General features: G+C 31.7%; 1 protein-coding gene and 1 pseudogene across 5 annotated transcripts in view; one reads left to right on the forward strand and one right to left on the reverse strand.

The window, feature by feature from the left end:
- Positions 1-14698, reverse strand: part of PDE4D (phosphodiesterase 4D) — a 1171348-nt gene that overhangs the window by 722391 nt on the left and 434259 nt on the right. The gene's annotated exons all lie outside the window — the stretch shown is intronic.
- LOC120608335 (uncharacterized) lies at positions 5303-5421 on the forward strand (annotated as a pseudogene).

Here is a 14698-nt window from a genome sequence, read left to right on the forward strand (position 1 = left end):
GAAAGAGAAACAAACAAACAAAAAAAGAGCAGAGGGTATTTATTGTTACTGTTTGGTTTATTTGTTTGTTTACAAGAAGTATATCAAATGCAAAGGCTTGGCAGATTATATAAAAATATACTTCACAAGAGATAAAAACCATAGTAGCTATTTAAAAAAACACAAATTGTTGGCATAGAAAGATCCTGAACTCACTCTCTTCCATGAGTACAACAAATTTACAATATATATATGAAGTAATTTCCTCTGAAAAAGACCAGAAAACAGAGCCTCCACAACAAAAGATAAAAGAACAGCATCGAGATGGGTAGGAGAGGCAGAGAAATGGTCTTACACACACACACACACACACACGAAATAACAACCACAACCAACCCCAGGTATATAAATACACACTTGTGAGGGATCTCAAAAATATGGAACTTTTCCCTGAGGGTGAGGGCTTTGTGCTCTACATCAGGCATCCCAAACCCTCAGATCCTGCAAAGGCAAACCCGCATAGCTTTGAAAAACAATGGGGATAACATCTAGGGAAATCAGAAATGTAGGGAATGGAGAACCCACTCCTAAAGGGCTTGCATGGAGACTCATTCACTCTGGGACCCAATGCAAAAACATCAGTTTGAAAACTGCCTAGACCATATGTGAAAGAGACATAGTTACTAATCTTAAAGCATCTGATGGAGAGACAGGAAACAGCTGGGACTCTGTCCAGTAAAGAAGACATGTGGTCTTTTTCATAAGAATGCCATTTTTGCATTCTTATTCTACCTTGCTAATGCCAGCACTGGAAGTCTCCATTTTGGAAGTCTCCTGCTAAATCCTGTGGGACTACCCCACTGAGAGGCCCTAGAAACCCCCACACTGTAGCTTAGCTACAACCCCCCCCCAAAGCAGGCAGGTGCTCTCAGCCAACACAGGTGATGCTCCTCTAGTGCCCAGCTGTGATGGTGGTGGGGAGAGGAATAATGCTTCTGGGTCACATGTGACATCTTTTATGCAAAGTTACTCCTTCAAGTAACTTTGTGACTGGGAGAGGTAGTTGATTTGCCTAATACACAGAAATAAACACAAAATAAAGAGATGAACGAATATGTTCCAAATGAAAGAACAAGACAAAACCTCAGAGAAAGACATTAATGAATGATGACAAGAAATTTACCTGATAAAGAGTTCCAGGTGATGGTCATAAACATGCTCACTGAATTCAGGAGAAGAATGGATGAACACAGTAAGATCTTTAACAAAGATATAGAAAATATAATAAGTTCTAGACAGAAGTTACATAGCTGAAGAATAGTTGAACTAAAAAATATACTAGAGGGATTCAACAGCATACTGGATGAAGCACAGAATGAATTAGCAAACCGGAGTACTAATCAATGGAATTCACACAAACAGAGCAGCAAAAAGAAAAAACAATTTTAAAAAGTGAAGATAGCTTAAGGGACCTTTTTGACAACATCAAGCAGAATAACATTCTTAATCTAATGGTCCCAGAAGAAGAGGAAGAGAAAGAAAAGGCCAGAAAAATTATTCGAAGTCATAATGGCTGAAAACTTCCCTACTCAGAAGGAAAAAATAAACATACAGGTTCAGGACAGAGAGTTCCAAACAAGAAAAACACAAGAGATCCATATCAAGACAAATTAGAGGTAAAATGGCAAAAGTAAATATAAAGAGAGAATCTTAAAAACAGCAAGAGAAAACAACTTGTTATATAAAAGAGAAACCAGATTAGGCTATCAGTAGAAACTCTGCAGTCCAGAAGAGAGTGACACAATATATACAAAGTGCTAAAAAGGAAAAATCTTCCAAGAATTTTCTACCTGGAAAAGTTATTCAGAATTGAAGGAGAGATTGAGTTTTTCAGACAAGCAAAACCTGAAGCAGTATGTTACCACTAAACTCACCATACAAAAAATGTCAAAGGGACTTCTTTAAGTTGAAAAGTAATGGTACTAATTAATGACGAGGAAACATAGGAAAGTAAAAATCTCACTGGTAAAGGTAAATATGTAGTAAAGGTACATATGACTTAAAAAGCAAGTATGAAGGTTAAAAGACAAAAGTAGTGAAATTAACTAAAACCACAATAATTAGTTAAAGGATGCCTACAATAAAATGATGTTAAATGTGACTTCAAAAATATAAAATGTGGTGGGGAGGAATGAAGATGTAAAGTTTTGGGACGTATTCAAATTTAATTTGCTAGCAACTAAACACAGACCATTATATACATAGAATGTTGTAGGTGAACCACATGGTAACCACAAAGCAAAAACTTATAGCAAATACACAAAAGAAACAGAAAAAAGTCTAAATATAATACTAAAGAAAGCCATCGAACCACAGGGAAGAGAGAAAGAGAAGAATAAAGAAACACAGAGGAACTGTGAAAACAGCCAGAAACCAATTAATAAAACGGCAATAAGTACATATCTATCAATAGTTACTTTAAATGCAAATGGAATAAATTTTATAATAAAAATACATAGAGTGTCTGAATGGGTTTAAAAATAAGATCCACCTATGGGCTGCCTACAAGAGACTCACTTCAGAATTAAGGACAAACAGAGACTTAAAATGAAGAGTAGGAGAGAAATGTTCCACGCAAATACAAATGAAAAGAACGCTGATGTACCTACACTCACATCATAAAAAAATTGGCTTTATAACAAATACTCTAATAAAAGACAGGGAACAGCCTTATATAATGATAAATGAGCCAATCTAGCAAGAAGATATAACAATTATAAATTCATAAGAGCTGCAAAATATAGAAAGCAAATATTAAGGACTCTAAAGGGAGACATCGACAGCATTATAATAATAATAGGGGACTTTAACATTCCACTTATCAATTAATCAATCATCTAGACAGAAAATTAATAAAGAAACATCGACCTTATATAACACATTAGAGCAGATGAATTTAGTAGCTATATAAAGAACATTTCATCCAAAAGCAGCAGAATACACATTCTTCTCAAGCGCACATGGAACATTCTCCAGAATGGATAACATGTTAGGTCACAAAACAAGTTTTAATAAATTTAAGAAGATGAAAGTCATATCAAGTATCATCTCTGATTACAATAGTATGAAACTAGAAATCAATTACAAAAAGAAAACTGAAAAAAAACCCCACAAAAATGTGATTAAATATCATGTTACTGAACTACCTATGGAACATTGATGAAATTCAAAAGGAAATAAAAAAATACTTAGAGACAATTGAAACAGAAATACTACATACTAAAATCTATTTAATGCAACAAAAGAGGTTCTGAGGGAAAAGAAGTTCATAGCAATACAGGCCTACTTCAAGAAACAAGAAAAATCTCAAATAAACAATCTGACTTTATACCTAAGGACCTAAAAAAGAAGAACAAATGAAGTCCTAGGTTAGTAGATGGAAAGAAATAACAAAGATCAGACAGAAAACAGACTGAAAAATCAAATAACAACTAAAAAGACAATTGAAAGGATCAATAAAACTAAGAGCTGGTTCTTCTAGAAAATAAACAAAATTGACAAACCTTTAGCTTGACTAACCAAGAAAGAAAAAAAGAGGGCTCAAATAAAATCAGAAGTAAAAGAGAAATTACAACTGATACAACAGGAATACAAAGTATCATAAAAGACTACTATGAACAATTGTGTGTGTGTGTGTGTGTGTGTGTGTGTGTATACACATATATGCCAAAACAATTGGACAACCTAGAAGAAATGAATAAATTCCTAGAAACATATAATTTTTCAAGACTGAATCATAAAGAAATAGAAATCTAAATAGACTACTAAGAAAGAGATTGAATCAGTAATCAAAAACCTCCCAAAACCCAAGAATCTAGGACCAGATGACTTCGCTTGTGAATTTTGCCAAATATTCAAAGAAGATTTAATATGTCTTTGTCAAAAAACTATTAGTACTAATAAATGAATTCACTAAGTTTTTAGAATACAATGTCAATATATAGAAATCTGTGGCATTTTTGTATACTAATAACAATCAGAAAGAGAAATTAAGAAAACGTCTCATTTATAATTGTACCTAAAAAAATAAAATACCTAGGCATAAATTTAACCAAGGAGGTGAAAGGCTTATCAACTGTAAACTGTAAGATACTGATAAAATAAATTGATGAAGATACAAATAAATGGAAAGATACTCTGTGCTCATAGATTGGAAAAATATTGTTAAAATGTCTATACTACCCAAAACGATCAACAGATAAAATACAATCTCTAGTAAAATTTCAATGTCAATTTTCACAGAACTAAGACAAATAATTCTAAAATATGTATGGAGCTACGAAAGATCCCTAATAACCAAAATGATCTTGAGAAAGAATAAAGCTGGAGGTATCATGTACCTTGATTTCAAACTACATTAGGAAGCTACAGTAATAAAGTATAGTATTTGCATAAAAACAGACACACAATTCAATGGAACAAAATGGAGAGCCCTGAACTAAACCCACACATATACGGACAACTGACTTACAATAAAAGATCCAAGAACATACAACAGAGAAAGAACAGTCTCTTCAATAAATGGTACTAGGAAACTGGACAGCCACATGCAAAAGAATGAAACTAGACCACTACCTTACACTATACACAAAAATTAACTTAAAGTGAATTAAACTTGAAAGTAAAACTTGAAACCCAAAAATATCTAGAAGAAAACATAGGTGGTAAGCTCCTGGACATCGGTCTTAGCCACGTTTTTGTCTATCTGATTTTAAAGGCAAGGGAAACAAAAGAAAAAATAAACAAAAAGAATTACATCAAACTAGAAAGTTTCTGCACATTGAAGAAAAGTAACATTAAAACAAAAGGGCAACCTACTCAACTGTAGGAGATATTTGCAAATCATATATACAAAAAAAGTTAACATCCAAAATAAATAAAGAACTAATACAACTCAACAACATGAAAACGAAACAGTCCAATTAAAAATTGGGCAGAGTATCTTAATAGACATTTTTTCTAAAGAGACATACAGATGGCCAATAGATATATAAAAAGATGCTGAACATCACTAACCATCAGAGAAATGCAATTCAAAACCACAATGAGATAGCACCTCACACTTGTCAGAATGGCTATTATTAAACAGAAAAAATAACAAGTATTGGTGAGGATGTGAAGAAAAGGAAACCCTTGAGCACTATTGGTAGACATAAACTGCATATAAATTGGTTCAGGGAAAAAGATATGGAGGTTCTTCATAAAATTAAGACTAGAACTACATATCTAACTATTCTACTTTTGGGCATTTATCCAAAAAATAGTCTACAGCCATGCCACTCTGAACAAGCCCAATCCTGTCGGATCTTGGGAGCTAAGCAGTGTCAGGCCTGGTTAGTACTTGGATGGGAGACCACCTAGGAAGACCAGGTGCTATAGGCATAAAAATAAAAAATAAGAGATCGTAAACTGAGAAGGTCCTTGGGATCTGTGAGGTTAACCAAGGGTTGCCTCACCTGAAAAAAAAAATACAAGAACATTAATTCAAAAGGTATATGCAACCGTATGTCTATTGCAGCATTATTTACAATAGCCATAATATAAGTGTTCATTGCTGGACAAATGGGTAAAAAAGATGTAGTATAAATATACCACATAAATATACAATGAAATACTATTCAGCCACAAAAGAGAATAAAATCTTGCCATTTGCGACAACACAGATGGACCTTGAGAGTATTATGTTAGGTGAAATAGATGGAGAAAGACAAATGCCATATGATTTTACTCATATGTGAAATGTAAAAAATAAGGAAACCAACAAACAAATGAACAAAAAAAAAGAAAGAAATTAAACACATAAGCACAGAAAACACATTGGTGGTTACCAGAAGGGAAGAGGTTGGGAGATGGTCAAAATTAGTAAAGGGAGTCAATTTCATGGTTAAAGACGGTAACTAGAATTTGGTGGTGATCACTTTGTAATTTATACAGATGTTGAATTTTAATGTTGTACACCTGAAACTTATATAATGTTATTTACCAATTTTACCTTAATAAAAAAAAGGTTTGGGTAATCAAGAAGTAATAAAATACCAACTTACTGGTTTAAAAGAAAAAGATAAAAGAAAAGAAAGACAAGCAAAGAATAAAGAAAAGTAAAGTAAAATACAAGCAATGAGAAGCAAGAAAAAGCTTAGGTAAGTGTTCCAAAGATTTTAAACACGAAGTAAAAGAGTGGTAGTTTTCAAATACACATACGTGCACACACACACGTGTTTGAAGGATTTCCTGGAATAGATAGCTACGGAATGAATTGAGATTAGAAAACCAAAGCTGAAAAGACTGTGGTAGTTGATTCCTAGTTGGAGGGAGAGAGAGAGAGGGAGAGAGGGAGAGAGTGAAGGCAAAACACACGCTATAGAAATAGAAAGTTCATTAGCTTTATAATGTCACTCTTCTCAAATGAGTTGAGAAAACCAATTTAACCGAATTAACACAATTAATTAATGGTGGCCTGGAATGAAATATATCCACCTAAGTATTCACCATCAAAAAGCATTTGTTATGCATAATATAATGGCACAAGTGATCTATCTAAAACAACACTGCAAATTTCATCTGAAGACAAGTATTTTAAGACTGTCTTAACTAACATTTCAACCTTCCCCCACCTAAACAAGCTAAAAATTAGCATAATTGCAGGAAAGCAAAAATACAAAATTTTAAATTTATCTTAAGTGTTCAGAATATGACAGATTATTTAATCACATTGTTTTCAGAAAAACGTTTTACTTAATTATTATTTTATCTAATAGCATTAAAACAGTCAAGTCATATCATATTTATTTACAAAATTCTTTCTGCCATAGCCTTATTTAGTCTGCTGCAATAAACACCTAAATCACACCTCCAGTTTCTTCCACCCCATGCTCCATGTATCTGTCAGTATAAGCTTTAAAAAATTCAAAGCTAAACACATAATTTTCCTGCGGGAAATCGGAGCCTCTCTAACATCTTTAGAAGAAAATTGAGAAATCTTTAGTAAAGACTGATCTTTTCTCCCTGACAGCTCAACCCCACACAGCCTGAACTCCATGTATATTGAACCACTCTCAGGTTGGTACCTTAGAAAATACTAATCGTCAGATATTCTCACCGTTAGCTATAATACCTAACAATTCCTATTATTTAATAAAAACCAGATGGGAATGATATCCTGGTAAACAAACTAGTAGTGAGCATTTGAGAAGACATTTACTATATTTCAGTTTGGTCTTCTATTGTTTGTAATTTGCTTGCATATATTTTTTTATAAGCAGACTTTTATAATAGACAGAAGATCCAAAATACTCATTAATTAACTACATCAAATATTTAAAGCAAATGCTTAGACACAAGCAGCATCAAAAGCAATAAATGGACTGCCAGACTGGTTGAGGGCCAATGCTGGTCTACGTTATTGTGTTTTATAGACTTGCTACATCCTCAATAGCTTCGTGATGGGTTCAAACACTTCTAAAATTTTTTGTGAATTTTAATAAATGTTGTGACAAACATGCGAAGGAGTATCTGATTCAATATTGTCAATTCAGTAATCTAATTTGATCAATTTATTTTTTAAAAAAGTCTCTGGAGATATATTACATTGAACTCGCCTGGCAAAGTTGATCAACCAGGTGAGTGGTCGTTACTTCAATTGCTCTTATAGTTGTGTCTTGGAGCTAGCTAAGGAAGTACAGATTTTTTTTAAAAAGTACATTTTGATATATGATATACCAGAAAGAATATTATTTTTTTCTCTATCTCGTATTTAATTAATGAGATACATAATAATTTTATTTGAACTCACGGAAAATTGAATAGCATTCCACTAGAGAGTAAATAGTAATACAGTTGAATCTAGGAACTCCAAATCAAGATTGCCATTAAAAATAAACAAATACAAAATTGTTTCTCTAAGTAGATTTTTTTTTCTGGAAATATTACAATAATATGATTATTAAACATTTATATGACCTATTATTAATGATTTTTATTGCATGCCTTTGTGACTTTAGTTCATAAAATATTTCACATCAACAGAAATGACTCATCTAACAGCTTCTATGACTTGCTACACCAGATGTAAAATGAATACACAAAGCATAAGACAACATTTATGAAATTCGAGTTCTATTTTATCAGAATAATGGTATTTTACTTTATTCTTATTTATTCTATAATTGTTAAAGTTCTTAATTATTTAAATTAGCTATTTTATAGTCAGGCAAGAAATTTATTTATTGTTACTCTTGGGTTTTACGTTCACAAAAAACTACCAGATGCTGAGAAGTTATGAACACTTTATATTTGAACAAGATTAAACATTATGAATTTTAGACAGAATACTCATAATTTATTAACAAATTTTAAATTATGTATAAACCATTGACACTAAAATAAATTAAATAACTATAAAAAATTATAAAACAGGATTAAATTTAGTATCTAATGCCTTTATTCTCATTTTTATTTACTAGCTCCTTAAAAATACTTCTATAATATTGTAATCTCAACAGTCATGATGCTATTTCTTTACTAAGAAATATTTTAGGTGGTTAAAAAAAAAGTGCATAGAGGACTCTAAACTTTCACCTTACAGTGTAATGATTTTAAGTTGCTTCCAATGAGTTGGAAGCATACCTGCATACTGGGTAAATAACAATAGCAATAGGAAAACAAGCACAGTATTGCTATGGATTTGAAGCAATCTTAACAGGCAAAGGGTGTGCTTCTCTAAGTAATTTCAGAGAGAAAGGTTGCAAATAAATCACTACAAAACATCAACTTCATTTTGGGTAAATAATTTCTAGCATTTAAGTGGTCTACATTTAAGTGGGCTATCTCAAGTGTTTTACCAGGACTACATTTTTTAACTAACTTATCTTGAAACATTCAACTGAAAGTGGATAATCTATAAAATATCTAGAGAAGTAGGTGATCATGTTGAAAATCAGAGGGCTGGATACCAAGACTAAGTTTTCTTATTCCTTTGATTCCATCCTCATGTCTCAAAAAAGGTGACCCTGTTTGGGCTGAGGTGTCCTAGAAATCTGAGGCAAGCTTGGGGATTAGTCAAGTTGGATTTGCTTGAAGGCTATAGTTATAGAAACCACCCAGGTCAAAAAATATATATATTTAAGGAAGAAATTGAAATAAAAACTCAGCTATCAATCCCAAGGGCCAGAGAACACACATATAAGTCATCTGGATAAAAACTGGGTAACCAAATGAGAACAAGGGGCTAATATAGAACATAGGAGACAGAATTTAAAGGAACTCTCCAAGCTGAAAAATGCAGCTAGTTTTAGTAGAGCAGACACAACATTCAGTACTAAAAGGAAAGCACTGTTAAGAATGCTAACTGGGGATCCAACACTGGTGGGCTTTTAATAGACCACATTTCGACAACAGGCCATCAATATGGAGTTTTATAAGAAACAGCCATAGTTACAAAAAAATTGGTATTTTGGTACTTATTTCATATTTTATATAATGCAGGAAACTTATTAAGCACTTACACACCATATTGCACAGTATCTTTTTACAAAAAAAAAAAAAACCATGGAAAAATACTTCTTTTAATTCTCAGAATTAATAGAAATATACTCTCCCAAGCAGCTCATTATTTTAACTTACTGATACTATGATTCTTGAACTGATAGTACTTCCTTCCTTGTTTTGGCTGATAGCAAGTTCAGAGCCAAATATGTGACTTACTTCTAGCAATTACTGAAGAACCAATGGCATGCATTTTTGCTTCCATGTCTTATATTATTTTCATGCTTTTACTATTCTCTTCCCTTTGATGTCTTCATTTTACCTTATTGTACTACAATTTTAAGACACAATCCTTTGCTTTTGGGGGAGAACAATGGGATACAAATAAAATGTGTTAACTTAATAGGTGGAAAATATTAATTTTTTTCCCAAAGGAGAAAATATATGACTTTTGCTAATTAAAATAGCAACATATGCTCCTTTTAAAGAAAATCAGAGAAAAGAAGATAAAATAGTATATCAAAGACCTCTCTTAAATATCCTTTCTTCTCACAGCTATTACACTTTAGTGCATTTTCTAATATAGTAATGTTATATATAATACAATAATATTATATAGTGTTACCTATACCATAACATGAATATATACATATTTATAAACATAGGCACACACATATATAGAAATAACCACGTATGTGTAAATATAAGAATGCATGAAAATAGAAGTAAATGGTACCATATTCTGTGATCTAGTCTGAATTAATTTTTACATACCTCTTAGAGTTTATAATTACATTTCAATATATGTAGATATCTTTTATTCTTTATCTAGTAGTCCTTTGTAGTAGATATGACATGTTTATTTTACCAATTCTCTATTGAAAGATATTTAGGTATTTTCTAGATATTTACTATTATATGCAATATTGCAGTATAATACTTCTCCACTCACTTATTCAATGATATTCTTAGTTTTGTTTCCTAAGCTGGAATTACTGGATCAAAGGTATGCACGTGTAATATTTTGGTACATATTATTTGCTTATCTACCAAGGTTTCCTTCATTTACACTCTCCATTTAAAAAAAAATATATATATATATATATACAAACACACACACACACATATATATATGAAAGTGCCTACTTCTTTACATCTTCTCCAATTCTTTTTGAATTAGTCACCTTTTAATATTTTTCCAAAATTATAGATAAAAAATTAAATTACGTTACTGTTTTAATTTTTACTTTTGTCTGTTCACAAGGTAGACAACATTTTCGAATGTGTATTGTCAATGTTTTTTCCTTTTTGAATTGCCTGTCATTTGTCTGTTTTTATTGTTTTTAGTATTTTATTATTGATTTCAAATGCTTTCTATTATGGTGTGAGGTAAGGATCTTATTTTAATAAACTAATAAATATTATATTTAAATAATTTATCCTACTCTCACTGAGTTGGAATACTGCCCTTAGTAAAACCTAAATTTTCATATATAGAGGTCTTATGTTTGACCCTTTATTCAGTTCCAACAAAATATCAGTTTATTCCCAAATTAATATCATACTGTTTGAGTTAAAAGATTGTATGATATGTTCTGATATCTTAGGAGGGAAAAACATCTTTTTTATTTTTCCTTTTTCAAAATGTTCTTTACTATTCTTATACATATATTAAATCAAATTTTAAGTCAATGAATTCTCACAGGAAATATGTCATTTTAAAATAAGATTGTGGTCTTCTGTGTCAGAAATGTTGCATGTTTCTAAAATTCCACTTCAAATTGCTTACTTTCAGCATTCCATTGAAAATATTATTCCATTGATATATAATGTTCTCAAAATTGTTCCCTTAGTGAATTAGCCAATGACTTAGTTCACTTAAACAGGACTTGATAATCTAATAAATGCTCTCCCCACAAAGTACACCTACCCTGAAATGTGATGGATCCTTTAAAGCCAAATAACCTAAAGTTAGAAATTTACCATGTAAAGGAATCTAAGTAAAAGACACTCTAGTCCATCAAAATTATTTTCATCCTGATATTATTTTCTTACAAGCTGGATCCAAACTGCTATCTTTTTTTTTTATAATCATAATTTCTCTCTGTCTTCATATTCTAAGTCAAATGATGGTCTTCTTCTTATCTGATACCAATCACAGTGTGATGAAAAGATCACCAGACTAGGAGTTTGAAGGCTCAAGTCTGAGTTCTGTCTTTGAACATGCATATCTGTCTATATCTCTGAGAGTCAATATTCCCTTCGATCGCCTACAAAATGAGCAAAATATCACTGGCTCTGTTTATTTTGCAGAGATTATTAAGGAACTCAGATATATCCTGTATGAGAGCACAAACTGAAAAGACAAGGTTTCATTATTATTATTTCCATATTTAAAAGCTCATCATTTATTAAGGACCTATATAAACCACAAGATGCTAAATGTACTTAATGGGGAAAACAGATATAAAATTGCAACTGGTAACTGCTAGAGTATAGATATATACTAAATGCAATATGAAAGCCCAGAAGAAAAGAAATATTTCTCTGTTTGTAAGGCTATCCACAAAAGTGGTAACATATGAACTAAGTTCAAAAAGATTTTCAAGTTTTCCAAACAGGTAAGGATGGTGTGGCATAAGTAGAGCAAAGAAAAAGCAGTCTAGAAAGAAGAAACAGTTTCAGAAAGAAAGAGAGCTCAGCACATCGCAAAAAGTTGCATATGGTGATTTCATGGGGTTTATTGAAGGGGATGAACAGCATGACATTCTGTGAGAAGAGACTGGGCTAACATTTTGAAGAGTCAGACTAAGAAATTTAGATTTTTATCTTGCAGGCAAAAATAAATCATTCAAGGCTTTCTGACAAGGGGATAATAAGATTGGGTAGCCTGAAGTGCAAAATAGCTTGGCGTCAGGAGAGATTGGACCTGGAGACTACTTAGAAGGCTATTGCAACTGTTTAGAGGACGGATATTAAGACTTGAGCTAGGGAAGTGGCAGGGGAAAAATACACGAATATTTCTGGATAGAATCAAACGATGTTGGGAATGAAAGAAGAATTGCATAAGGATACCACTAGCTTGACACTACTAGATGAATGGTGAAACTACACACTGACACTGGTCAATACAGTAGCTATAAATGCTTACTTAGATGACAAAGCATATTTTATTCCTCATTTAATGTCCAAAGTGGTGTGGTGAGGGTCATGGTGATGGTGATGGTAGTATGCATGTATGTGTATGGGGTCAAATTAATTAAGCTGATGAATTTTTTAAAAATATTGTGAACAACCCTCATCTTTGGGAAAAATTAGATTTCCTATTTTTAAATGTAGAAAAATGTTCCTCAGGGTAAAAATAACCACATCTTTTGAAATATAATATAGTGCTATTTGATATAATCCCTTAGCAACATTCCTGCTGTGCATGAGGACTAGCAGCATTCATGTTATAGATTCACATATTGTATATTTTTAAACTTGTAGGTAGATGGATAATTAGTTGTGAGAGGGACATAATTTTGCCAATGTTAGACTTGAGGCCTTTAACTACCAAAAGTTGCTAACGGAGTTTATTTAATCTTTTTACATTATTATTCTATATGTTATCTATATGATATCTTCCCAAGATATCCTTTTAAATCCACATTACAGTTTAGAGGTAGAAATTAGTGACAGACTCATCATTGTATGCATGTGTATGTATGAATGTATCTAAGTTGGTAAAAGAAAAAATATTTTCTTTTCTGAAGTAGTCTCTCTCACCAATTTAAATATCCCATTTATTCAAAAATGCTTTTGAAAAGTAATTTTTAAACTTTTTGGCTTCAGGCCTGGAAGATGGGGACAGTAATTGTTAAAATACAGACGCAATGAGAAATGTAAAGTAATTGTCAGGAGATATGGAATATGTAAATTATAGTTCTCATTCTGTTGGTAAACTATTGTGTTAAGTAAATTAACCCCTGAGAACATATGTTCCAAGTATAAAAGATCAGCAGTGGTGGGATAAGTTAGCTTAAATATAAGTCTCTTTCCATCTTGACATTCAGTTGTGTTAATATAGTTTCAGAGAAATGTATCTTGTGAACATAGTTGGCTATTTCCCTGTTATTCCTCCATAAGTGGGCAACTGAACCAAGATGGTCCAAATCAAAACGAGAAAAGAGCTTATGTATATACCATGCTTGGAAGACAGGTTCTTATCTCTCCCTTCTACTTTCTCCCTACCCCAATTTTCCACCCTCATAAAACATGGGAGATACATAATTTCAGAATCAAAAATGCAAGAAGGTGATGGGTCTATGATATTTTTCTTCCAATGCAACAGTTTCAGGACACACAGAAATGATAAAATCAGTAATAAAATAGACTTTTTAAAAAGTATTATGCAGGAAATGTAAAACTATGAATTTTGCCATACTTTTTTTGCTATGTAAATATCTTTAATGGCCTTATTTATTAAAACTTAAAAGTGGCAAACTTATTTCAGTTATCTAATTTTTTTTAAAAGTTACTGTCTTAAAATCCAAAGTCTTAGATTCATTCATGTAGACAGTTTAAATGACAAAGTTGTCAATCAGTTATTTTAGTGATGCGAAATTCAGATTTTGCATATGAACATAGATTACCACTGCATCTTTTAATGGAGAGAAATACATTAAAAACCTTTGATAAAATCAATGAAAAACAATGGAGAAATGTTTTTATAACTCAGAGTAGAAAAGTAAAAATCTTAATTATTTTAGCATTTAAATATTACAATATAATTAATCTTTCCTTTCATTTAATATATTATGTTAGTATATTTAAAAGGTGAATGTCAAATAAATATTTTATAATATATCTGGAATTTATACTGAGTGCAATTTGTATTGAGTGCTCTTTTCCTTGTAAAATACCTAAATCAAATGTCACCTTCTTGATAGTGACACCTCTGTCATCTAGAATGTTTTTATAGTACAAATGAATAATCTATGCTATTTGAATTTCCAACTTAATTTTTTTTTTAATTAAATTAAGAAAAAAGAACAAAAATCAGTTCACCTATTTCTCCACCTACCCACTCCACCTCTGGCAGCCACCAATTTCATTGTATATACGAGCGTGTTTTATTTTTGTTTTTGTTTTGTTTTTGTATCTATAAGCTTGGGGTTTCGGTGTTTTGTTTTGT

Source organism: Pteropus medius, unplaced genomic scaffold (genome assembly GCF_902729225.1).
Source record: "Pteropus medius unplaced genomic scaffold, Ma_sr-lr_union100, whole genome shotgun sequence".
NCBI lineage: Eukaryota > Metazoa > Chordata > Mammalia > Chiroptera > Pteropodidae > Pteropus > Pteropus medius.